Source organism: Podarcis gaigeae (genome assembly GCF_964106915.1).
Source record: "Podarcis gaigeae genome assembly, chromosome: 12".
Classification (NCBI taxonomy): Eukaryota; Metazoa; Chordata; class Lepidosauria; order Squamata; family Lacertidae; genus Podarcis; species Podarcis gaigeae.
In genome coordinates, this window is record NC_139688.1 from 36,939,121 (window position 1) to 36,965,205 (window position 26,085).

The 26,085-nt window shown below is 42.1% G+C and overlaps 1 protein-coding gene and 1 long non-coding RNA gene across 3 annotated transcripts in view; both read right to left on the reverse strand.

Moving 5' to 3' along the window:
• The window catches only part of SKAP2 (src kinase associated phosphoprotein 2), a 101,303-nt gene that overhangs the window by 54,078 nt on the left and 21,140 nt on the right, over positions 1-26,085 (reverse strand). The window lies entirely within an intron of this gene.
• On the reverse strand, positions 1,806-4,796 carry LOC310828509. The gene is made up of 3 exons (XR_014556984.1): positions 4,770-4,796; positions 3,556-3,630; positions 1,806-1,916 (listed from the first exon to the last, which is right to left on the reverse strand). It is a non-coding gene; the product is annotated as an uncharacterized lncRNA (long non-coding RNA).

The window sequence follows — 26,085 nt, forward strand, 5'->3', positions numbered from 1 at the left end:
GCTACAGAAAAAATATGTAAAACATCCTTTCATAGAGTGTTTTCACTAAGCATTATTTTAGGAAAGAAATATTTTTAAAGGAATGAAAAAAATTAGCTTATGAATAGCACCAAATTAGGGAAGATTTAAGCAATCAATTAATTGACACCGATTTTTTCCCCATCATGACAGCTCTAAATAATAGTCCTTTGAAGATTTGTTACATCAGTAACGTTAATTACACCTTAAGATTTAAGATAACATACACTATGAATTATTCTTGACATCTTTTATTAGTACTTAAAATCATCTTTCCTATACCAGGCATTGATGGACACCTGCCAGTTGTCAATTTATACCACTAGGGTGCTCCAGTAGTCAGCAGAATTGAGACAGAACTCTTGAAAGCACACATTTCCCCTCATTTTTTTAAAAAGCTTTACCATTTTACCATTGGTTGCCTCTTTGCTACACTTCAACAAATACTGCAAATAATTAAACAGTAATTAATTTTCTCCCTTTAGTTCCCATATGCTCCTTTTTCTACATCACAGTAGTTAAGAGAGGCATTGCATGGATTTTAAAGGATCAGATGGAGTGCAACTGCAAAGCAGGCAATTACCCAACTGTCAGCAAATTACAATGATCACCAAGAGCTCTTGGCATCCAGATCCAGGTTGGCATTGGGCAACATGAATAATCATTTCCCAGCATGACACTCTAGGCAATCATGTCATTCACAGCATTGTCTGCATGCTTTTGGGTTACTGGAGAGAAATTTCATCATCAACATGGAAAAGACTGGGGAGTCTCTGGTTATGTCATCTGGCAAAGAGAGCAAGGACTTCTTTGCACAATCTGCTTAAATCAAACCTCATGGCTCCTTGCTTCCAAGGCATTGCAGCAGTGCTGCTATAGCAGGCTAGCCATATATTCAAGCTGGTACTGCCATAATACATTACCTTTCATATCTTCTTTCCTTAAACCCCTCCCCATGAAAAAGTGCAATATTTTCCCCCTTCTGCGATGAGGCGCAAGTTGAATAACTATGAACCATCAACACCTTTTGGTTAATACTGCCAATAACAGTAAAGTTTCATTTCTGTATTGGTAATGCACTATTTATTTTGACAGGGTTCCACAAGTGGCAAAGCTTTTCCGAGCGGCCATGCACATAAGTAGTCAAATGACCAATTGCATTTTTATTTACCGTATTTTTCGCTCTATAAGACGCACCAGACCATAAGACGCACCTAGTTTTTGGAGGAGGAAAACAAGAAAAAAAATATTCTGAATCTCAGAAGCCAAAACAACAAGAGGGATCGCTGCGCAGCGAAAGCAGCGGTTCCTCTTGCTGTTCTGGCTTCTGGGATAGCTGAGCAGTCTGCATTTGCTCCATAAGATGCACACACATTTCCCCTTACTTTTTAGGAGGGAAAATGTGAGTCTTATAGAGCAAAAAATACGGTATTTTTTGTGCTAGCCAAGGGCCACTGCAACATCCAAAGAAGGAAGGGGGGGACAGCAGTCGCTACATTTGCAGTAAAACCATGATCAAATCCACCAAAATTTCTTGTTACCCAGAATAAGAAGTAATTCTCAAATAAAATGTGCGAGTTAGATCTCAGAGCCTCTTTTGCAACTGACCGCTAGTCCATCCAGTTCTTTCCTCCTAATCTTCCTGGCTGCCATGGCATAGAGAGCCACCTTATAAGTCACAGAGTCATCAGTATCACTTAGCAGCCATTTCACCCTACAAATGAGGACGGTAAATTTTTCCTTCATCCCTACCCGTCAGGTAGCAAAAACTGTCTGGTCTGAGATTACTTTCATCAGCATATGACTTCTCCTGCTCTTTTAAAGGCTGGCCATGGGCTTTCTCCTTGTTTAAACGAGGATCAAATGAAAGCAAAGTAAGTCTTCCTTCATCAAATGTACTGTAAAGAAAGGGAAATAAGCAAGGATTGTGTTTTTCCGTTTCCCACTTGCAACTTTTGTGACATACCTTGGGATGCGAATGGGATCCATTCCGGAGTCCCGTTCGCTTCCCGAAGCAAACGTAACCCGTGTCTGCGCGTCACGTTTCGGCGCTTCCGTGCATGTGCGTGACATCATTTTGAGCATCTGCCCAACCCGGAAATATTCATCCCAAAGCGTATTTATCCCAAGGTATGACTGTACTACAATACTTTCTGAAGGCTCAGGGCGGGTCACAGCATAAACTAACAAAATACATAATAATAACAAGAACAGAAAAAGTCAATAAACCCCTCTCCGATGACACATTTACAAGGACATTAATCAGCCAAAGGCCTGGTTGAAGATTTTTATTTTATTTTTTTGCCTGACGCCTAAAGATGTTTAATGAAGGGCCCAGGCAAGCCTCCCCGGCGAGAGCATTCCACACACAGAGCTTTTAAAACACGTGATGTCCAACGGCTAAATCTTATAGGAGTCCATTTTCCCCTTCTTAAATAATCATTTCCTTTGTAAAGCAAATATATACACATTTGCCATGCTGCTTTAAAATGGTTGGTTCTGGGGCGAAAGTGCATGGCAGTGTTTTATCTGGACTGTGTAGCCCAAATGCCAACTTTAGTTGAAAATAAATATGACGCCTCTAAGATCAAAAGGGGGACTTGTAGCAGCTGACAATCTTAAATCTAGCATGGCTAGAGGATGAAAAAATAATATGTCTGTAAGCTCCTATAATACCCACGACAAACTCATTAATATGAACGATGTTTGCTTCACAAGGCACACTATACACAGCACAAGGGATGCCGTCTTCATTTTGAGAAGCAAATCAGTAATCAATATTTGTAGAAGCAAGCTAATCCTTTGTAAAATCACTGGTTTAGTGATTGAAGAGTTTGCTCCATCTACACAGTTAATCCCTCTTCATCTGTTTGAGCCCTCTATTTATTTCAGCCACTTACAATGGTAGCTGTGTCAGATTAATACATCTCCACATGCTAAACATGCCTTGACAACTGACAAAAGCTTACTACTGTCAGGATAATCTCTACAAACACGGGGATTTTTCTTAGCAAGCCAGAAGGCAACATCCAGAAATCAAATGTTTGCAAAGGGTCTTAACTTCAAGTGACATGGCCAGCTTCAAGTGACATCACCAGTTACAGTAACCACCTTACCACTGAATCTTTTTCTAGCCCTCATGGACATTTTTTCTTTAAACTGGAAAGATGTGAAACTGCTTAAGTCATAGGAAGATTTTTTATTTTTTACCAAAGCAAATACTTCATGTAAGAGATGAGCCTGCAGATGAACTCTCATCAATCCCAACCTCTCTAGCCATTCCATTTGGAGGTGATGGGAGTTATCTGGAGGGCAACACATAGATGACTGGTTTACAGCATTTAATTTTTTTTCTAAATATGCATGTCAGGGGGATGGTCTAGATGACCCTCGGGATCCCTTCCAACTTGGCAATTCTATGATTCTACTGAGGGACAACCTTAAAAAGAAAAGAACAATAATCAAAATTAAACTAAAATCCTGGAAGTTTGCCACCAACAGAATTCATGCAAATGATGCCTGCAACATTTGACCTACTTCTTTTCCTTGAGAAACCTGGCATGACAAAAGTTATTTCAAGATAATGGCACTTGTTCTAGATTAAAGATCGCCCTGTAAAACAAAACAGCATAAACTCCTGAGCTGAGGATGGACCCTAAGGGGAGAGGCTGCAAACTGCCACAAAAAGGAAGCAAACCAAGAACTCCTGCAAAATAAAAATGCATTGCAAATTCATTCAAGAGTCAAAAACCATGTCAGATTAAAGCAAACACATTAGGCCAGTGTTTCTCAAACTTGGGTCCCCAACTGTTGGTGGACTACAACTCCCATCATACTTTGCTAGCAGGACCGGTGCTCAGGGATGATGGGATAATGTAGGCCAACTACAGCTGGGGACCAAAGTTTGAGAAACACTGCTTTAGGTACTTGCAAAGCATGGGGATTGTATGTTAAGGCACCAAGGTGCAGTGAGCATTCCATTCCATTCCATTCCATTCCACAGTCTCACATACTGTATAGCACTTGCTTACAAATGAACTTCCATGCTTGTACACTTTCCCTTGGTCCTGCAAGGGAAGAGCCAGTGTGGTGTAGTGGTTAAGAGCGGTAGATTCGTAATCTGGGGAACCAGGTTCGCGTCTCCACTCCTCCACATGCAGCTGCTGGGTGACCTTGGGCTAGTCACACTTCTTTGAAGTCTCTCAGCCCCACTCACCTCACAGAGTGTTTGTTGTGGGGGAAGAAGGGAAAGGAGAATGTTAGCCGCTTTGAGACTCCTTCGGGTAGTGATAAAGCGGGATATCAAATCCAAACTCTCCAGCGCTAACCTTCCTCCTCTGCAGGTGTGGAACAGCTCATGTGGATGTCCACGGTTGGAAGAGTGGCCAGTCAGCACACCAACCCTCGGCTTTCCTGATGTGCTTTCGTTTGGGCTACAGAGATCGGCATAGGTGAGATGAGCACACAAGATTGAGGGCAGGCAGCCATTGGGGCTCTCTACATCACGAAGTGACACACCAGCAAGTCTTAACCCTCCTCTGAAACCTAGAGTTATTTTCCTCAGTTTTTTGGAAAGAACTTCATTGCCTAATGTGAATGGGGTGGTGGGGAGTAAAAGCAAAGTTTATCATCATTACAGATCTATAAATATTGCTGTTGGGGTGTGTGTGGGTTTTTTGTGGGCTTCTTTCTCCCCCCCTCCACATTTTTACACAAATCTCTCTCCCAGATTACAACCAGAAGCAGCTCACCCAGTGAGGCGAAGATGTACTCATAGCTCCTTGCAGCAGGAGCACCACTGCCACTCACCACCTCATGAGACACTATGGGCTCTGCCCCAATGCTAGAACAGAAAAGCGGAGCAGAACAACAAAGGAGAATGCTGAAATCCTGAGACAAATACCTGAGGTACCTCAGATTGCTAATTATCCTAACAGGGATGGCTAATCTGTGGGTCTCACTATGTTACTGGCTTCCAACTCCCATCAGCCTCAGCCAGAACAGTCAGTCAGACCTGTATTCCAACAACATCTGGGAGGGCCACAGATTGGCCACCTCACCCCTGTTCTAGAAGATTCTCTTCTTTCACCCAAAATATCCCACCATTTACACAAATGACCTCAACTCTAATAACAAAAATGGGCACTGTTAAGGAAGTGGAAGCAACTGACAAACAATGTGTAGCCCGCACATCAATTGTATGTTATTTGAGTAGCTTTGTCCCTGGCGTTCCTCAGGAATTCTAAGAAACGCCCCCCCCCAAAAAAAAAATGGTTGCAGTTTTGAAAAGTTCAATCTGCCATCTTGATTTAAAATGACACCCGATAGTAACCAAACACAGATGAAAACCTGCTCCTTAATCTCAGGAGCCATCGCGTGAAATTTAGTTACACTATCTGAAGAAATGTCCAAAAGTATAGCAAACAGACAAGTTTCCAAGATATATAGTACACACACACACAGACAGAGAGAGAGAGAGAGAGAGAGAGTGTTTTACTATTTTCACATGAATACAAGCAAGAAGTAGAAGATTAAGAAAAATGTTAAAAGACTAGCAAGGTTTATTCTGTGACTTGGAGAAACATAAGGTGCCCATAAAATGTGTGTTCCATCTCCTTTTAACATGACTCCTATATAAGGGAGTTTCGGTCTTGCTGATGACTTATGGGTTTTTACATAGCTCTACCAGACAGATGTTCATGCTTAAGGCCTGGCTGTAAGACGGAAAGAGGGGAAACAGCTGGAATGAGCAGCAAGCACCAGCAAGCCAAGTGACAAAATAGAATGCTGAAATCCTGAGGCAAACCGCAAGCAAGAGGAAAACACCATCGGAAGGATTGTTTGAGGGTGCCTGCTATTCTAGAAATTTATCTCTTCCCCTCGTCCATCCAAGTTACACAAGCATTCACACCTGCCTCCTCCTCTTCTAATAAAACTGGCCATTAGAAATGCCGAAGCAGGAATATCTGTGCTTCCCCCTTCTGCTTCGCTGTTTCCATATGGCGATAAGGATATGAAACAGAACCCAGCACATGAAACTATGTCCAAAGCCTTCATGAAAAACAAACAGTTTACACGTTAGAAGAACTTGCTCAAGTTAGTATCAAGAGAAATATGCAGAATGAATGCTGGACGCCATATACCCTGGCAACATTTAACAACATTACGTGTGCCAACAGGATGGAAAAGATGAGCATCCTTTTCAGCTCCTGGGAGATTACTAAATGCTGCATATATTTTTATACCCCCCTCTCCCCTTGTGCAAGCAGAAGGAACAAAAAATATTTGTTTAATATGCACAGATACTCAGGATCCCCATTCTGAGCAAAGTATGAACTTCGTACTAATTGCAAGCAGGTTTTTTATATTCTTCAGTACACCAGTTTTTGGTACATAACTATATTTAAGTACCAAATAAGAATATTGCTAAGGTTTCAAAACCATCAATTATTAACTGGGCTTCCCCAAGTCCTACTGTTGTACCGATGTTTGCCATCCTGATGCACCTGAAACTTTCTCAATCTTCTAATAAGGATCAGAAGTGAAGTCACCTGTTGGTCCTAGTCCAACATCCTGTTCCCACAGTGGCTAACAGTGGGGCTAGCCTATGGGGTACCCCAAAGCAGGACCTGAGTGCAGCAACCCTCTAGCCAGTTGTGACCCCCAGCAAATAGCCAGCCAAGTCAGTGGCCATTGCAACATCTTCTGGAAGCAAACTGCCACAATCTTATGATCATATCTCAGCAGAAAAAATAGAGTTGGAAGGGAGCCAATGGATCATCTAGTCCAGGGGTCAGCAACCTTTTTCAGCCATGGGCCGGTCCACCATCTCTCAGACCATGTGGGGGGCCAGACTATATTTTGGGGGGGGGAAATGAATGAATTCCTATGCCCCACAAATAACCCAGAGAAGCATTTTAAAGAAAAGGACACATTCTACTCATGTAAAAACACGCTGATTCCCGGACTGTCTGCAGGTTGGATTGAGAAGGCGATTGGGCCCCTGGGCCTTAGGTTGCCTACCCCTGATCTAGTCCAACTCCCTGCAATGCATGCATATGCACCCACATGGTGATCAAACCAATGACCTTGGCGTCAAAAATAAGATAAAAAAATGAATGAAAAATGCAAACATGGTTGAGAAGGGATTCAAACCCGAAAGCACCACATATTGCACACTATTCACTATTTAGACTGCTCAGAACTAAGTCTACTGATTTCAGGGGGACTAACTCCCAGGTAAGTTATATGTACGATGGCAGCCTTAACCACGTATAACTTTCCCTGAATATGTACCCACTAAACAGAACCATTTAATATCCATTTCAGTGGTTGGTAGTCAGGCTTTGGGTGAATGCACTTTGAATGCACCTTGTTTTAGAGGGGGAGAACAAGAAAAAAAAATAATTCCCCTGTTCTCCCCTTTCTATGGTCCGGTGCGTCCTATAGAGCGAAAAATACGGTAAGTAAGGAAAGAAAGAACAAGCAGTGTGAGAAGTTATTGCTTCCCAGATCCCCAAAGGACCTCAAAAGAGACCCGATAAGCACTTTTCCCTTTGTCAATCAAGAAAAAAATCTGGCTGACTAAGCGGTTTTTGTGCTTTCCCCCTTACCACCTCTGCAAGATGCCATAAGGCAGAGAATCCTGGGCTAAAAGGACAGAATTCCATTTTTATGAATGGAAACTGGGGGGGGGGGGAGTTACTTAACTCAAAATAGGCATATAAGTGTACAGTCCACCTTTCCTTTCACACAACAGACAAAGGCCAAACAGGTTTTCTAAAAGGGGCAACATATACATTATCAAAATAAAATATTCCCCAAGGCTCAATTACTGCACGTTCAGAGTTAAGCAAAGAGGGGTTTTTTTTTATTGAGTGAACTAAAGCAAAGTCATCATTCTTGAGGCAAAGGAGGGAAATTCTAGCAGGATGCAGAGCCCTTGAAACTAGCACTAAAATTAGCAGATACTAAAGGCATGATTAGATGACCACTTACAAGACAGCAATTCTGTTGTACTGAATAGGAGAATACCACTATGTGCAATATGCAATATGACCCTTCGGAGTCGTTTATGCTATAATTTGCTGCTCCATATCGCCGTACATTTTATTAAACTCTCAAAATGCTTCATTTTTTGCCCAAAGATCAAAATGCATTTGCATTATTTATCTATTCCCCATCCCCCACACAAAGCATCCACTCTTTCTGGGCTTTTTTTTCATTTTCTCAGCAAAATAATAACTCTTTGGACCTTGCAGGCAGCCAAGTATCAGGCTTTAACCATCTGTCAACTGGCTTGGATTCAGCAAGCATGCTCCCATAGTTTGGGCTCTAATTGTGTTTAATGCTGCACTAATTATTTCAATGGGGAATAATCTTGTACAGTCAAAGTTGACTCATTTTATAAACTGGAAGCTCCTCAGCTATAAATTGGCAGGTCTCATCCTTCATTTCTCCTAAGCGTTGTGCCAAGGGGGAATAAGTATATGGTTGCTCTGTGACCAAATGTCATGTGCTGGGCAGAAACATTGATCCTGGCTATTAATCACTCCACAAGCCCTCCCAGTAATCAAAGGGCACAGCTGCAGTGATATATGACCAATGTCAAAGCAGAAAGCCCTTTACAAGACTGCATGCCTACCAGCTGATGGCCAGTATGTAGTACAGTGTGCACACTAGCCAGCCCAAAATGCCCAGGCTAATTAATCACCACCTCTAACTGTTCATACTATCATTAAACACCTTTATTGGCTGAATTATCTGAGGATTCTTACCCCATAATTGCTTAGGTCTGGAAGCTATGAACCTTCTCACCTGGATACACAGAGCTGACTATTACCTGCTCTGGACCACCCCCTGGCATTTCATTCTCTCCTCGGAAGAGTTTGCTGACCCAGCAGTGAACCAGTGACGAGGAGAAAATTGGATACCTTTCCAACCGATCTTGGGATGGTTCAGTTTATTGGGAGAACTAAATAATGCAGGGGAGGTGGGGACGGGGGGAAATAATAGGATCAGCTTTAAAAATCTACTCATTGGGACTTCTATTCTCAAGGGGCATGAATGCCAAGTGCAGAAGTCAGAGGTGCCAACTTGAATTAAATATCATGGGGGCCCAGGTAAGCCCTACCCCACCTAACTGATCGCATGACACAGTGCACATACACTATTTGAATGGAAATTCCCATCATCTTTGTGGGGGCCCAGCCCCTTCAGATATTTTATTGTGGGGGCCAAAGCCCCCACTGCCCCTAGGAGTTGACTACGTTTTTTAAAATCTGAAAGCCAAAGAAATGAAGATTACAACGAATGCATCGATTCAGGCCAGAATCTGTCTGCCAGAACCAACTCAAGGCATCAGCACCAGCACTAAAGACTAAATGACTCCGCAATGCTGGTTATCACTTGCTGCAGATCTGGGGAAGGGCTGTAGCTCAGTGGTAGAGCATCAGGTCCAATCCCTGTTATATCCAAAAAAGGAATGGTAGAGAACCCTGACTGAAACCCTGGAGAGCTACTGTCAATCAGTCTGGATGATACCAAGCCAAATGGACTCAATGGTTTGATTCGGTATAAGGCAGCTACCAGGCCCAACATTTACAGAGTTAAAAATACTGGATTCTTTTCATAACATCTCCCTTTGAATGCACTTGGGTTTATATGGAGCAACCACTAGTTCCATTTTAGAAGACATAAAGGAAATTGTGACAACCCAACAATTTGAAACCCATGGTTCTTATTCATTTCCTGTTACGTGATGCTTGACAACTAGCAAAAAGTTGAGTTATGCAAACGAATCAATTCAGTTTTGAATGAATCACAACGTGCAGCTCCTTGTGAACCAATATTCAGGACACCGGTTATGGATACCTTAAGAGCCACGGTAATCAATGAAGAGGCTGTTTTGGAAGCAAACAACAGGTGGAGGCAAACAGCATTCTGGAGAGAGTTGAAGGCATTACCATAGATGTGTCATTGCTTGTGGTAACTTACTGTTATGGCCCCACTATCATCTCTGGTCAAAATAGAACACACATAATTTGTTTTTCAAAAACTTGCCTGGCCAAGAAAATGAGATGTGCTTGCATACCATGGTCAATAATGCTTGCTCTATTCTAAACCAATATTGTCTCTCTACAAGCAGCTTGCAGTAAAAGAGAAACCCCAAAAATATTGTATGGGATGAGAATTGATTAGCCAAAGAATGCTAATAAAGGCAATACACTCATACTTTAGTTGTCAAACGCCGCCTTGGTACTCGTAGGTTGCAGCTCCCAAACAATTGAAACCCGGAAGTGAGTGTTCCAGTTTTTGAATGTTTTCTTGGAAGCCAAACGTCTGATGTGGCCTCCGCTATCGTTTCCAGCGTGCCTGCGCAATCAGAAGCCGCGCCTTGGTTTCTGCACATTTCGGAAGTCAGATAGACTTCCAGAACGCATTCGGTTTGAAAACCAAGGTACAACTGTACAGAACTGTAACTGCACTGACAGTAAGGGTTGAGCTTTTCTTCTGCTCAAAACCAATGTATTGAGCTGGGGTGAAAGCAGCCCACAATGTTATGGAATAACCACATTCAAACACAGATTTTGGCACTGCAGACAAGGATTTTTAACAGACTGACGCCATTGTTGGTGGAGGGGGAGGTATGATGGTGCAATGAGGAGCCACAGCACTGTCCCTTCTCAAACCCTGCAGTGTAGAAAGTGGCAGCACTTTATTTTCCCCTTGTTGACATTAGAAGGGGCTCAGAGAGAAATAAACCAGGTATATCATGGGTAAAGGTAGACTGGAAGTTACAAGAAAGGGAGTAGCACATATACATACTGCCATTCATGAACCCAAAGCCCAAAATGTGGAGAACCACTGGCCTCTGACCCAGTTGTGGCCCACAGTGCACTGAAATCATAGACCTGTAGAGTTGGAAGGGACCCCGAGGGTTATCTAATCCAAACCCCTGCAGTGCAAGAATCTCAACTAAAGCATCCATGGCAGATGGCCATCCAACCTCTGCTTAAAAACCTCCAAGGAAGTAGAGTCCACAAGCTCCCAAGGGAGACGGTTCCACTGTCAATCAGAGCTGCAATGAATTTATTAGTGTGTTGTGTAGTGTAGTCCCCCTCCCCTTTAATGCACTTTTGCTGCTTCTGTCTTCCTTTCTAGGCAACAATTCAACAGGTTAAGCCATTTCTGGTATGAAAATACAATTATGGAAAAAACTTCATCATGACCGCACTCTCAATTGTGTTATGCCATGCCCCGCAAGGCAGCCATTTTGTGACTTGCACCCCCCATCACTCTCTCGAAATTCAAAATGTGCCCCTTGGTTGAAAAAAGCTGGTGACTCCCTGGGCCTAAACCTACTGGCAAGGACTCTCCAGGAAGAGCTGACCCAAGACATTTTGGCACCTATGGCAGATCCCAAAATGGTGTTCTATTCCCTGCCAGGGAAGAAGGGGTCAGATAATAATAAGGGATCAGATAATAATAAGGGGTCAGATGATGATAATAATAATAATAATAATAATAATAATAATAATAATAATAATATTTATAATTTATACCCACACCCATCTGGCTGGGTTTCCCCAGCCACTCTGGGTGGCTACCAAAAGAATAAAAAAGTGATAAAATATCAAACGCTAAAAGCTTCCCTAAACAGGGCTGCCTTCAGATGTTTATTTCCTTGACATCTGATGGGAGGGCGTTCCACAGGGCGGGCGCTACTGCCAAGAAGGCCCTCTGCCTGGTTCCCTATAACCTCAGTTCTAGCAACGAGGGAACCACCAGAAGGACCTTGGAGCTGGACCTCGGTGTTTGGACTGAACGATGGGGGTGGAGACGCTCCTTCAGGTATACCAGGCTGAGGCTGTTTAGGGCTTTAAAGGTCAGCATCAACACTTTGAATTGTGCTTAGGAATGTACTGGGAGCCAATGTAGGTCTTTCAGGACTGGTGCTATATGGTCCCAGTCTCCAGGTTATTGAGCAATGACCTTTCCCATTTACTGCTTCCTGATGCTTTTAACTGGAGAGGCCAGAGGTTAAACCTTAGACCCCTGGAATGTACAGCATGTGCTCTATAAGTACGTTCATTTCAGGCATGAATTTTACCCGCAATCCTTGACATTTAAAGCATCTCTTCTAAGGCAGCCAGTACCAGGAGCATGAGGAAACTTAGTATGGGAAGCAGGGGGCGAGAGGAAACTTTCCCCAACAATTTGTAGGTATCGAGAAAAGATTTCAGAACCTCAAACTTTAATGAAAGCTGAAAATTACTTTTCGGCAATCTGACAGAGAATTCGAAGAAGAATTTTTTTTAGATAAATTACCTGGCGACAAAAAGTGCTTTGAGATCTTCGCACCCAAAGTAGGAAGTGCTTTTAAAACAATTAAATTATTTCGCTTCGGGCTCTGTCTTTTCAATTTGAGCTAATGACACCATTTAAGGATGGTCCATTTAACTGAGGGTCTTTTGCGAGGCAGACAGACAGAAGGCAATCTGGAAGTGTTTGGTAGGATTTTTCCATATTTCAGAATTTAATACTGAAAGGTTTCCATCAAATTCTCCCATTCAAACATTCATCACCAGAATGAAAGTATAATCTCACAAGATAAATGTGTGGCGGGTTTTAAAGAAGTTTCTCCCACAATTTTTTTTTCTTCCCTCAAAAAGGAATCAATTTCATCCTAATGGCAATTATGCCACTGTGGAATAATAACAGTATCAAGTTGGAACAAAAAAAATTGCTTCCAGTAGCACCTTAAAGACCAACTAAGTTAGTTCTTGGTATGAGCTTTCGTGTGCATGCACACTTCTTCAGATACAAAGTTGGCTCAGTCTTTCCTCCTGCCTCTAGAGTGCGCCCAAATCACTCCTATTACTTCTGGCTTCAAGACCAAATTTCCTGTTTCTACTCTATATTAGTTTAGAGTTTCTAAAAGGAAGAGACTGCCAGTCCTGTGCCAGGCATTTACCATAGGATACATACCCTCCAACATTTCTCTGATGAAAATAGTAATAATATTCAATCTGACTGGGTCGCCCCAGTCACTGTGGGCAGCTTCTAATAGATATAAAAACAGAATAAAACATTAAACATTTAAAAAACCTTCCCTATATAGACATACCTTGGAATTGGAACAGAATCTGTTCCAGAAGTCTATTCGACTTCCAAAATGCTGAACTTCTAAGGTGCGGCTTCTGATTGGCTGCAGAAGCGTCCCGCAGCCAATCAGAAGCCACACCGGACATTCAGCTTCCAAAAATCATTCGAAAACCGGAACAATTGCTTCTGGTTTTCAATTATTCGGGAGCCGAAATGTTTGAGTTTACAGGTGTTCAGCTTCCGAGGTTCCACTGTACAGGACTGCCTTCAGGCGGCTCAGGGGTCGAATAACTCCAAAGCCTCCAACATTTCTCCAGTGTAAACAGGGATGCCCTAAGGAAAAGCAGGACATTCTGGGATCGAATCAGAAAACGGGACTGCTTCTGTAAATCCAGGACTGTCCTGGAAAAATAAGGACACTTGGAGGGTCTGAGGACAGTGACAATCGTATGCTTCTTCAAAGCATTTCTGTTGCGTCTGTTCTTCTGATTATCCGGGAATCCAAACAGACGCATCATCATAGGGTGTTTAGCATCTGACCGCAGTGCAGTGGAAAACCTAAGCCCCATGTGCCCTGTTCCCAAATGTTGTTCCTTGCTTCAGAGCACAACAGCCCTGCTCTGAAATGCATAAAGAGCTCCACCGTCCATTAAGGTTTACTTGCTTTCTTTCCCCCTACCTGCAAACACCATACTGTTACACTTTCTTGTAACTGCTGAGGAAAAACAAGCATACGTAGCAATTTCATGAGCACATCGCATCACCCACAGCATTGCGAATACAACAGAGCAGCTATTAAGCAGAAGTCCAGATTAAGATGAAAGAGAAGATGAGGTGTTTTCTCCTGTCAGCAGTGGGAGAGCCCTGCTGCTAGTATGTGCCGCGCTACATCATTGCCAGCATCTGCCTGCTCATGTAAAAACATGAAAGTTGCTGATTCTGAGGCAGGCTGAAATTAAAATGTGTTTCTCCCCCACCACACACACACACAATTCACCAATACCTCCAACTGCATCGTGACTCCAGTCTGGTCTCAATTCAACTTGATTAACGCTTGGCGTTTTCACTTTGCAGTGATTAAAAAAATAGGTTTGCTTAGGATGCAAGAACTCTTATTTAAAACACCACAGATGATGCAGTTTCAGGTGTCATGCAATTACTATTGGGATGTGCCAAATCTGTTGTTGTTGTTTATAGAACACCAGGTAAAACAGAAAAATCGGAAGTGCATATACAGTGGTACCTCGCAAGACAAATGCCTCGTAAGACGAAAAACTCGCAAGACGAAAGAGTTTTTCGTTTTTTGAGTTGCTTTGCAAGACGAATTTCCCCATGGGCTTGCTTCGCAAGACGAAAACGTCTTGCAAGTTTGTTTCCTTTTGGATTCCTATGGGAATCCGTGCTTCGCAAGACGAAAAATTCGCAAGACGAAAAAACTCGCAGAACGAATTAATTTCGTCTTGCGAGGTACCACTGTACTTACACACAGAAGGCAAGGAGCCATTGCGGTATAGCGGTTTAAGAGTGCTGGACTAGGACCTGGAAGATAAGGGTTCAAATCCCCACTCAGATATGAAGCTCACTGAGTGACCTTGGGCCAGCCACTGGCTCTTATCGTAGGCCTACCTTATAGGATTTGTTGAGAGAATAAAATAGGAGGGATGCAAAGCATGTATGCCACCTTGAGCTCCTTGAAGGAAAGGTAGGCTATAAGTCAAATAAACAAATGAATAACCACCTGAAGATGTGGCCACGGCTGCTTAAAGGCAAGCCAGTCCCACCCTCTGAAATGGACAAGGCATAGCATGGCATCAGAGGGCATTCAGTAATGTAAACTGCTACTTTTCTGAGTTGCAATACTTTCAAACATGGCACAGTTTGCTCCTCGGTCTATAAGCAATCCCATTACCATTTGGGGCTCTTGGATGCTCCTGGTACAGCTAGTGCCACATCCTCGTAGCACATTCAGTAGCTTCAGAGTCTTTGGTGGTTGCCATCAAAATGTACAGAATTGCTTAAAGGGATCACAAGTTACAAAATAAATGAAAACCTCAAGGTTAATGACAATTACAAAAATACAGCAGGGAGCTCCTTACAATGAACGTGATCGAACACCATTCGCATAAGAACATAATGTGATTTTGCTGAAGGAGACACCAAGATCCACCCAAATCTGCCTTCTCCAACCTCACACCATCCAGATGTTTTGGAATGCAGCTCCCATCAGCCCCGGACATCTGCAGGGCACCAGGTTAGCAAGGCTGACCTAGTACATCATCCTGTCTTCAACAGCCAGCCAGAGGCCTCTGGGAACTAACAACATGATTGTATGATAGCGGTTCCCTGTTTGTCCACAGCATCTGGCATTCAGAAATATGGTGCCTCTGTTTATGGAGTCTTCATTTAGTTATCATAGCTAATAGCTGTTGATAGACCCACCCTCCATGAACGTATCTAACCCTTTTTGATGTCATCTAAGCCAGTGGCCATCACCACATATTGTGGTAATGAATGCCATAAGTCAATTATGTGTTGTGTGACAAGTGCTTCCTTTTTCTCAGTCCTAAACCTTCTGCCAACTGACTTCATTAAATGGTGCTGAATTCTAGCATTGTGTGAGAGACTCCAATTTCTTACCAAACATTTTCTTCACAGCACTCGTTTCATATAATTTTGACTATGCTTTCCCTTATTTTACTTTTTTAAAAATACGAACTAGAAAAGGTCCAAATGCCTTTCCTCGAAGGAGACCGGTATGCAAATAAAAACCAGATGGCATTAATGGAAGTCAGCAGAACAGAGCAGAAAAGTGATTCCTGACATAAAAATAACCACAAAAGAATATATAAGAGCATTGCAAAGGTTTACAATAGGCGTACCAGTCCACCTACCTAGATGGGTTGAACAATGAATTTTTGCATAAGGAACAATAACTTGTCCCAGCCAAGTGGAATTTTATTATTTATTATGACATTTATATCCTTTTCTTACTTTGGTGAAATTCAACACCCAACTCAAGGGTTTTCATGGGTTGCTATTTTAACTTCATATTAAAGTCTTGAAAATTAAAAAATAAGATAAAAAAACCAGTACTAACTTGTAAGCATAATTGTAAAATTCTGTTGTGTGTTATATAAACTAGTGACATGCCCACCAATCGGCAGGAGGGGTGGTGCCTGCAGTACGGTCCAGCTTGCCATTTTAGAAAATGGATTTTCCAAACGGCAGAGCGATAGGACTGGTCAAATGCTGTCAAAAAGCAATTCTGCTCCTCAAGAGACTTTCTCTTATTACTTTTCCCTAGGGGGGTGGGTCAAAAGAGGGGCATGCCTTATACACACACACACACACACACATACACACACACGTGTCTCCAACAGCCACTGAACTTACTAGGAGTTCACCATGCTGTTTCCGTTTTATATCTCCAGGCAAGGTTAGACTGCCTCCCCCAGAGGAGCCATCCTTTCCTCCATTTTGCTCTCCCTGTCACCCAGTAGCTTCTCTGCTCATCTCCGGATAAACCCAGTGGCTATTCTGTTTCAGACGGCATTTGGGGACGCAGGAGGAAGGTGAGCTAATCTCACTAAAGCTGTCATAGTAAATGGAATGAAATATGCGTTAGAAAGCTCTGCCTTTGAAGGTCTGGAAACGACATGAGGCCTCATGAACACACCTGTATACACGTTTGTGCATGCCTACCCAGACAGCCACCTCTCTCACAGCAACACTGTTCAAATGTCTGAAGAAAGGCCCAGGATTTGCTCCCCTGGCACAGATAGCCAGCATTGTCAAAACTGACAAGAAGTGGTTCCCGATTCAGTGCTAGGAAGGATGTTTGAGGTCCCAGAAACTGTACACAGACCCCTTTTCCTCCCACATGTGGTTCATAATGCAAAAGATGGTGCATTAATGCAGTTCTGCCAACGTATCATCCTTGTTCATTCAGGGAAACTGTCCTCTGAAGAGAACATAACAAACATCTGAAATCAGAAATCTTCAGTTATTTTTGCTCGCAAAAGACAAGGTGGGTTATCTTATGCAGCCTGAAAACAATACAAAAGGAATTTCCAAGATGGAACAGAGTGCTGTTCAGAAAATCAAGTTTTACTGATTGTTAATGAAACTGAAAAGTCTAATTAGCAAGACTGGGGGATTTAACCTCAGCATTTTGGCCAAACACCAAGTTGGTTAATTACATCTTCCTAGCCAAAAAAACCCCTTTGTCACTTTAATTAGATAGGCTATTCCTCATTTCCTGGCTTTAAAATGTTCTCGTGGGTTCAGAGTACCACTGCGACAGCTTCCTAAGTTCTACCCAAGAGGCAGCTGCGTTTGATGTTAGCACAATGATAATATATCTAGATCACAGATTATATCCTAGGAAGCACTTCAAAATATTAGTATCGTGTTAACTGTGTTGCATTAAAATACTCTGAAGAAATAACTCACTAAAACACATACAACTACCCACATTCCACAAAGCAAAACTTAATTGGTGCCCAAGTGCATATGTGGGAACCCCTCAAAGGAAAAGTTCTTTTGTGAATCAGAGAAGCAGGGAGGCGGGGGAAGCTTCTCTGAATTATGCTATGTAAGCGCCTTTCAAAGAGGCAGGAAAAAAATCAACCAGCTAATTTTCACTTCAGCTTACAGTAATAGCACTTCAGTTTTAATACTGCATTGTAATAACTATAAACAAAGATGGGGGGAAAAACCTTTCACATTGTTGACTAGCAAATAATTTTACACGCCATTAAAATGCTACGATCTATGCATCTCTTACCGGTATTCAAAGTCTAGCATGACAAAACAAAAAAAAATCCTTCCAGTAGCACCTTAAAGACCAACTAAGTCAGTTCTTGGTATGAGCTTTCGTGTGCATGCACACTTCTTCAGATACACTGAAACAGAAGTTTCCAGACCCTTCTATATAGTGAGAAGCATGACAGTTCTCATTTTCTTTTTAGTAAAATTAGTAAAGCTGAAATAATTCACATCAATGCTAAAATATATGTCAGAAATACATGTAAAGCTAGTGAGATGCGCCTAACTTTCTACCGTGCAAAAAGAAAACTGACTAGCTGCATAATCCTGCTCAGTTGAGTTCAATAGGATTTTACTCCCAGATACGTGCATTGCAGACTATATCAGCTCCATACCGTGTGTATGTGGGTTTGTGTTACCCTACAAAGGGGTTTGGAAATACACCAGTCCTCTTTATCCAAATCAAGACGTCTGTATTAGTGATGTACTCTGACAACAATTCCAATAAATTAGTATTTTAAGTGGAGTCTTATATATTTAATCCTGTCTTTATTCCTGAGGCTGCAATTTGTTTTCACTGTTTTTAATATGGAATTTTAAATTGTAATCTGCCCTGCGAGCTGCTGGTAAGATTTCTGATTTCAGATGTTTGTTATGTTCTCTTCAGAGGACAGAGAAGCAATAAACAAATTAATAATATTTACAATGGTTTCATGTAGCGCAAAACTCCTGTCAGATATTGCAGAGCCATAGTAATGTACAGAATTACTTTACTATTTTAACTTCGGAAATCTTAAACATTTTTAAAAAATACACTGGGAGGTGTTCTATAGATTCCTAAATTTTCAATACTAAAATCTAAAATCAAAGATTCAAGTCCTATAGTAAAAGTAATAATCTCTCCCTTACCAATCCTGTTTTAAATATGACAACAATATGAATATACACCCCATGTGACAACGCGCTCCTTGTTCTGATATAATAGAATTATTAAGAAAAATCACAGTGGCCGAAAAGAAAATTCTTCCAAAAGATTTAACTATGAATACACGGAAAGTCAGAACACAGCTGAGGAGTGAAGAAAGCCATAAAGCTATAAAAAACCAGTGTGCGATTTCCTGGTCTGGCTTCTTGAGGTCATAAAACTCAAAGCATCTTTCCCAAACCCTCTTCACTCAGTTGCGCCTTAACTATTTGGGTTATAAATACTTTTCATCTCCTGACACGTTTTTTTCCCAGAGGCTCCATTTCCTGTGGAAATTGTAAATTCTTTACATATTACCATAATAACCAAACACATAGACGCAGTATTATTATGGTCAAAGAGAACTGAAGTGCTCCGCGAGATAACACACATGGGTATTAAAAGCCTTATTCTGAGTGGGAAAGGTTAATATCTGAGAAAAGCTGTTTCAAACTGTGATGAGAACGCATCATTTTGACTTTGCCGGTAAAACATAGCGCGTTATAAACTCGGCAGCTAGAAACATACGGCCTCAACGCTCTGTCTGCAAACATCTTCACCCCAACCATTTTTTTTCAGCAACAATGCAACCACTAGAAATCTACAAAGGACAAATACAAAATTGGTTGTAGACTCTTATGGAACAACTAAGGCATCGTTTGCCTGTCAGGAAACAATAAAGCATTATTCCACCATCACAAAAAAGGGGGTTTGGGCGGGTGGGAGGGGGAAAGACCCATTGGAGACAGTATAGTTCTGTCGGTTGTGCAAATGTGCAGTTGCTAAGAGGCAAATATGCCCCTTGTAATCAAATAGCCCAGCTCAGCACTGCTGCTGGCTTGGGGCGAAAAGCAAATTCCACCAGCCACAAACTTAGAAACAGTCTTGAATTATTTGTTGCTGACCGCTGGCTGAACTCTGTCCTGATGAGCATCATCACCATTAGCCACTTCTCAGTGTATTCCATCACCCAATGGCAACAGCAGCATGCTACAGCTCAGGCTACGAGAAATTGATCAAACAGGGTAATGAGACTATTTCTTCACGGAGGTTATTTTAAATGAATATAAATATTTTCTTTCTACATAATTTGCCACAAAAGGTCACCGAGCTCCCCGTGATTCTAAAGAAAAATGCGGCAGAATTTCCTATCTCCGCGTTTGAGTGAAACAAACCATTTCCGTGGATTTTCCTTTTTTCTTTTCTTTTTTTAATGGACGGTGGCATAAATCTTAATGGTCTGGCAGCATCCTATACAATTGATTAGAGGAAACATTTAAGCTGCACGTTTTAGTTACAGCTGAAAAGATATGATGCAATTTCAGAAAGGATGTATAACCAATCACGACTTGCTGATTATAAACCTTCCACAGAGGAACGTTTTTTTTTTTTTTTGCTGAACAGCCTAAACTTTAACACACACAAATTGAACACATGGGCTGGGATCCAAATAGCCTTGCACAATGTTGCATCTATGTGCTCCCTTTTCCTGCTGCAGCCCCACCAAAAGCTGCTCCGGTGTGGCCATATGGGACCATATTGAGAATCAGCAACCCTTCCACACATAAGCTGGGTCCACACAGGGCTGCTTTCCATTGATGCATGAGAAGGTTTGGATCCCAGTACCGTCATTAGGCTGAACGCACCTAGAATTATTAGGATAAAATATCCGAGGACAGGTTAGCGGTTTTCTATGGGATCCCTTCTTCATAATGAATTTTGCATCCCTGCTACTGAATGCGAGTTTAATTCACTTACCGTTCACGTCCATTTTAAGCTTTGGCAAGCTAGAAAGTGAAGGCAAAACCCTTCTTCCAAGTCTTGGGTGTAATTCTCAAGTATGAATTTTCAGCAGTGTCTCTCTGCAGAATTACCATTAAATATTGCACATAATCAGAGTGCTTCACCGACTGTAGCGAGGAAATACACGCAGTGACGAAATATATCTGAATGAAAGCTGTTGCTTATGGTTTAGGGAAGAGCGTTAAGTGTAGCCTATAATGAAATCTACCCTTTCATTAAGTGCTTTGATAAAACAGATATCGGGATTCACACACACACACACACACACACAGACCCAATACTGGCATAATTTTAAAAGAGGAAATAACAATGAAGAATTTGAATGAAGAGAGAGACTATACTTTTATAGTACATGCAAGCTGTATTGCGCTTTATAATTCCAATTCTTGAAAATTATCTAATGCATATATATTAATGGGAGGATGCACCAGCTAAGGCACAGATGGCTAACCTCTGCATTCTTGGGAGCCGGTCTATTTCTCAAGGGGCCAGAAATCCTTCATAGGTTGCCAGGATCTAGAGCAGGCATAGGCAAACTCCGGCCCTCCAGATGTTTGGGACTACAATTCCCATCATCCCTGGCCACTGCTCCTGTTAGCTAGGGATGGTGGGTATTGTAATCCCAAACATCTGGAGGGCCGGAGTTTGCCTATGCCTGCTCTAGAGGTACTGGCTACCTGCTTTTTGAGCACATGCACACAGGTAAATTTGGGGCACCATGTGTAGACTACACTGAGCTCTTCAATAGACAATCTTCTGCAAGTACCCCAATTTCTGTAGGAGACAGCTACTACCAGAAAGAGGGCAGCTTTGTGTTGCTCCCAAATTCTCCCTATCTTACTGTTTTTCGGCTGCTTTAAAATACCTTTTCTAAAAGGTATTGTTCTGTGCTGCTTTTGCGATCTTGTAGCCTTTCTGTGTCTTACGTTTTGTTTCTTATGTATGTGCATTGCTGCAGCGTAGCGGAGGCAGTTTTCCCACTTCACCACTTCTTTGCTTGAAATGTGACCAGGAGGCCCCATTAATGTCTTCCTGTACATGCCCTCTAAAAGCAATGCTCAGCTCAGGCAGAATTACACCACAGTTTCACTGTATGTTTAGGAAACTTAACAAATCAGGATTAACGCTGACTGCAGTTAAGTGTTATGTCCCTCATCCATTACAGAAATTTTCAGTATCTGGAGCATCACTGTCTACCAATGCAAAATGAACACATAGACTATAAAAAGTATTCTCCAGAATGATCAAGCATAGTTTCCATTACCAATTAAAATCAATAGTACAGGAAAATTAGCAGCCACTAGCAGAAGAACTCTAATCAACTGCCTAGCCATTTGACAAAGTCCATTGCAACAGCAAAGGAGCCATCACAACTTCAAGTGCCAATGAGCCAGATGGCATTACTGGAAAAATGATGCCCACAGACTGGCAGCCTGATCCTGTGATCACTGCCCAAGGGAAGTAGTAATGAAAACAATGAATAGTTAGATGTGATAGAGTAAATCAATTATCACCAACTCTCTGCAGCCTTCCGCCCCCCCCAAGATTACTTTAGAAACTTCTTTCTCCTAACTATTAAGCACCTGGTTAGGTGATCAGGATCTCATCCATTCTGATGACAAGTTAACTGCCAATGGAAATGGAATAGAATGAGATATAATGTTTTTTTGTGATTGACAATGCAGCATCTCCTAATTTGGTAGCTGGCAATTATTGGGATTAGTTAAATGTATTTCTAAGCACTGCCATGAAAAGCTTCCTACAGGCATTGGAAATATGTGCACCGTGAAGCTGCATTTTGTGCTCTACTCATTTGGCAAGAAATCACTGAGAAAACTCAAAAGCAAGGAAGGAAGTTTAAGGGCAAGAGCTTCTGCATTATGGCTTTGGAGACAAGGCCTGTAGCCTCCCCTATTCCCATCCCTCGCAAGACAATTGGGGAGGGGGGTTCATATCCTACTGGGGCCAATGGGAACCTTGTTCAAGCATAATTGCCATATGGGGGAACGATCGAGATCAGAGTTTAACCCTCCTCCAACGCTAAAATCTCAAAGAAGATTCTCCTCCACTCCAATAGGAGGCTTTTAAAAATCCCAATTCCTATGGCAGAGAAAGGGATATGTCAGCAATCTCTGTGTATGAACAGATGACCATGAAAGCAAGTGAATTTGCACTTTTAGCTTTGGTCTCATATGCTACTGATACGTGACTCCTGGAAGTTTAGCTGTAATGGAATGAGGCCCTCAAGCTGGAAAACGTTCCCCACGCACAGTGACCCAGCATGCAGAAAGCTATTTCTTTGCACAGCTTAAACCACCTAAACTTCTCATAAGAATATAAAAGCAGCCTGGCTGGATGAGGCCATAGGACCATCTGATCCAGCATTCTGTTATCACAATGGCCAGTCAGATGTCAATGGGATGCCCACAAGCAACCTACACAATTAAGGCTGAAATACTATCTGAAGCAGAAAAGGGAACACTAGACAAGTGTGACACCCTTTCTCCATTACTTTTCCAAGAAACAAGACATGATACCCAGTGTTGTTTCTCAGTCTCTTTCCCAACTTCTTGCAAAAAGCAAAAAGCCAAGCAACGGTAATACCACTGCTTCCCTGAAACATCACTTGCTTTAAGACATATTTTGGTATGTCAGACAAGGCTGGTCACAGGTTCTACCATTCGCATGCTGCTATAAAGCCCATAGCCAACTATTTGCAATGAAACATGATGGCCTTGCTGGGGCTGCAAAGGAAACCGAGAAGCGGTGCAGTGTGATGCATCAAAGTGAAATACAAACAAAGGGTTCAGAAGCAATGAAAGATGTCTCAAACAACTGAAGTTTAAAATTTAGCAGACTATGAGAAGGAGGATTTGGCCAGCAATGGCCAAAAGGGTACGGAACATGTTTTTACCCTTAGAAGCTTGGCGATACAAGGCAGAAGGAAAACTCTGGAGAAGTCATAAATGCAAGGTGGCTGCAAGCCAGTATAGATCCTTGATGGCAAGAAAAAAGGATGGCAAAAAAGTGTTCGTGAAAACAAGTTACAATCTAATAGGGGTCAAAAGTTCCACAAAGAAAATAGTGAACTAGGAATCAACCCAGTACACCTTCCTCAACAGTGCTGTAGAACACAGCCCTAAACCTGAATTGTGCTTTATTATGATCACAACTCCTACAGGACTGAGAACCTGTGGCTGTCCATTAGCTCAGTGCAAGTAAGGGTAGTTGGCACCCTAGGAGAACTCTGAGTCACTGCCCCTCTTCCCTCATATTATAAGCCTCTGCACATGGTAAGAAAAAGGACACTTTCTGCTTGTCCCACATCCTCTACAGCAGGCATCCCCAACCTCCGGCCCTCCAGATGTTTTCGCCTACAACTCCCATGATCCCTAGCTAACAGGGCCAGTGGTCAGGGATGATGGGAATTGTAGTCCAAAAATCTGAAGGGCCGAAGGTTGAGGAAGCCTGCTCTAGAGGAGCTGGGGTTCATCTCAGATTAAGTCAAGGTGCGGGGGAGAAAGTCAATACAGTGGTACCTCGGGTTGCATACGCCTCAGGTTACACACTCTGCTAACCCAGAAATAGTGCTTCAGGTTAAGAACTTTGCTTCAGGATAAGAACAGAAATCGGGCTCCGGCGGCGCGGCAGTAGCAGGAGGCCCCATTAGCTAAAGTGGTGCTTCAGGTTAAGAACAGTTTCAGGTTAAGAATGGACCTCCGGAACGAATTAAGTACTTAACCTGAGGTACCACTGTATAAAGGAGATTGCTATACTCAGCATCAATTCCTGCAAGTGCGGAAGCAGGAAGGAAAGGGTGCTACAATCATGAAACCTACTACTAGTTATTGTTATTATTTATTAAATTTGTATGCCACTCGATGCCCCATACATAGGTGTAACTGTAATGTATGCATGCATTTCTCTGTGCAGTCATCGGCACACATATGACTGAGTTGAGCTTAGACCAGCTTGCATGTAAGAGAAAAGTTTGCCGTGTAAAACTGCTGCGGCTTTTCTCTGCTTAAAGATAAAATGATCCTGCCGGTTATAAATCTGTAGATGTGTTTGCATTTCAATATTTGGGGGGGGGGGGGAGAAGAGGGGAAATAGCACGTCTCTTTTCAAGAAAACAGCAATGCTAACAATGTATTGCAAATAAAACCACACCCCTTAGCTTTTCTGATTTCCAAGTATATCAAAGGAATGGTTATAGCACCATCAAGTCAAGGTCTATTCCTCACCACAGACGTATTAAGAAAAACAACGAACGCGCAACACTGTTGTACTATACAAGATCCTGTCGTTTGTTTTGCAAGAAACCCGGTCGTCAATAAGTTTTTTTTAAAAAAATCCTATTCAAAAATCAATTATCTGGAGTCTTTTGTATAGAGAAGTACCACACCTTTCAGACAACTGGTATTAATGAGCAGGCATGACTATAGAATCTCCATCCGTTTTTCTGACAAAGCGGCAACTACTCCAGCCTCTCATTGAAATTCCATTAATCTGGTGCAGCCGGCTCCAGTGTGAAAATCAAAACTCCATCTAACCCTTTATCAGTTCACAATAACCTACCAGTGAACTCTGCCTGTTAGCATATAGCAAGTTATGATTTGGCTATCAATCAGGCTGCGAGCCAATAAAATAAAAGCTGGCCAGGAACAGGGTGTCTGGCGAGAATTCTGCATCTTGCTTTCTTCTGAGGCCTGTTCCCTGGCAATTCTTTCCACCTTCCCCTCATCTTGCTGAAACTCTTTCTCTAAGGTGTCTGGGACTCTGCACGCTTCTCCTCCCGTGCAATTTAATTGCTGCCGGCAATCAAGACAGAGCATCACTGAAGTGCGCTTGAATTTCATTAGAAGATATAACTTATGCCACTTTACTACAGTACCTAATAAACCATAAAAGAAACCCAAACACATATGGCTGGAGGGAATAACTGGAAAATTAGGTGGCCATTGGGGAATGGGATGAACTTTTGAACCAAGGAAACGGTGGGGTGGGGGATATTTGTTAGAAAACAAAGTGGGGGTGGGCTTGAGGAGGCAGACTTTAAATACATATAGAGATATGGAGGGGGCAGAGGGTTGATATTTTCAAGCCGTACAGAAATTTATCGACATAATAAAACAAACACATGTTTATAGCTTATATAATTGATCAACGTTTGGATCCCGAGTTCATGCCGAACACTTGGCGACGACCGAAAGGACAAAACAACTTCATCAGATTTGACAAAAAGGCCTTTTGATGACCTGGGCTAACTTAGTTATACTGTAGTTACTGTTAAAACTAATTACCTTCTTTCTAATTAATGCACACTGTTAGTCAAAGGTCAGACAAAAAGGCAGGATTTTTTCCCATACGACAATGTACCTACAGTCCTGCAAGCAGATTTTTGCTACACATTCTCACTTATCTTT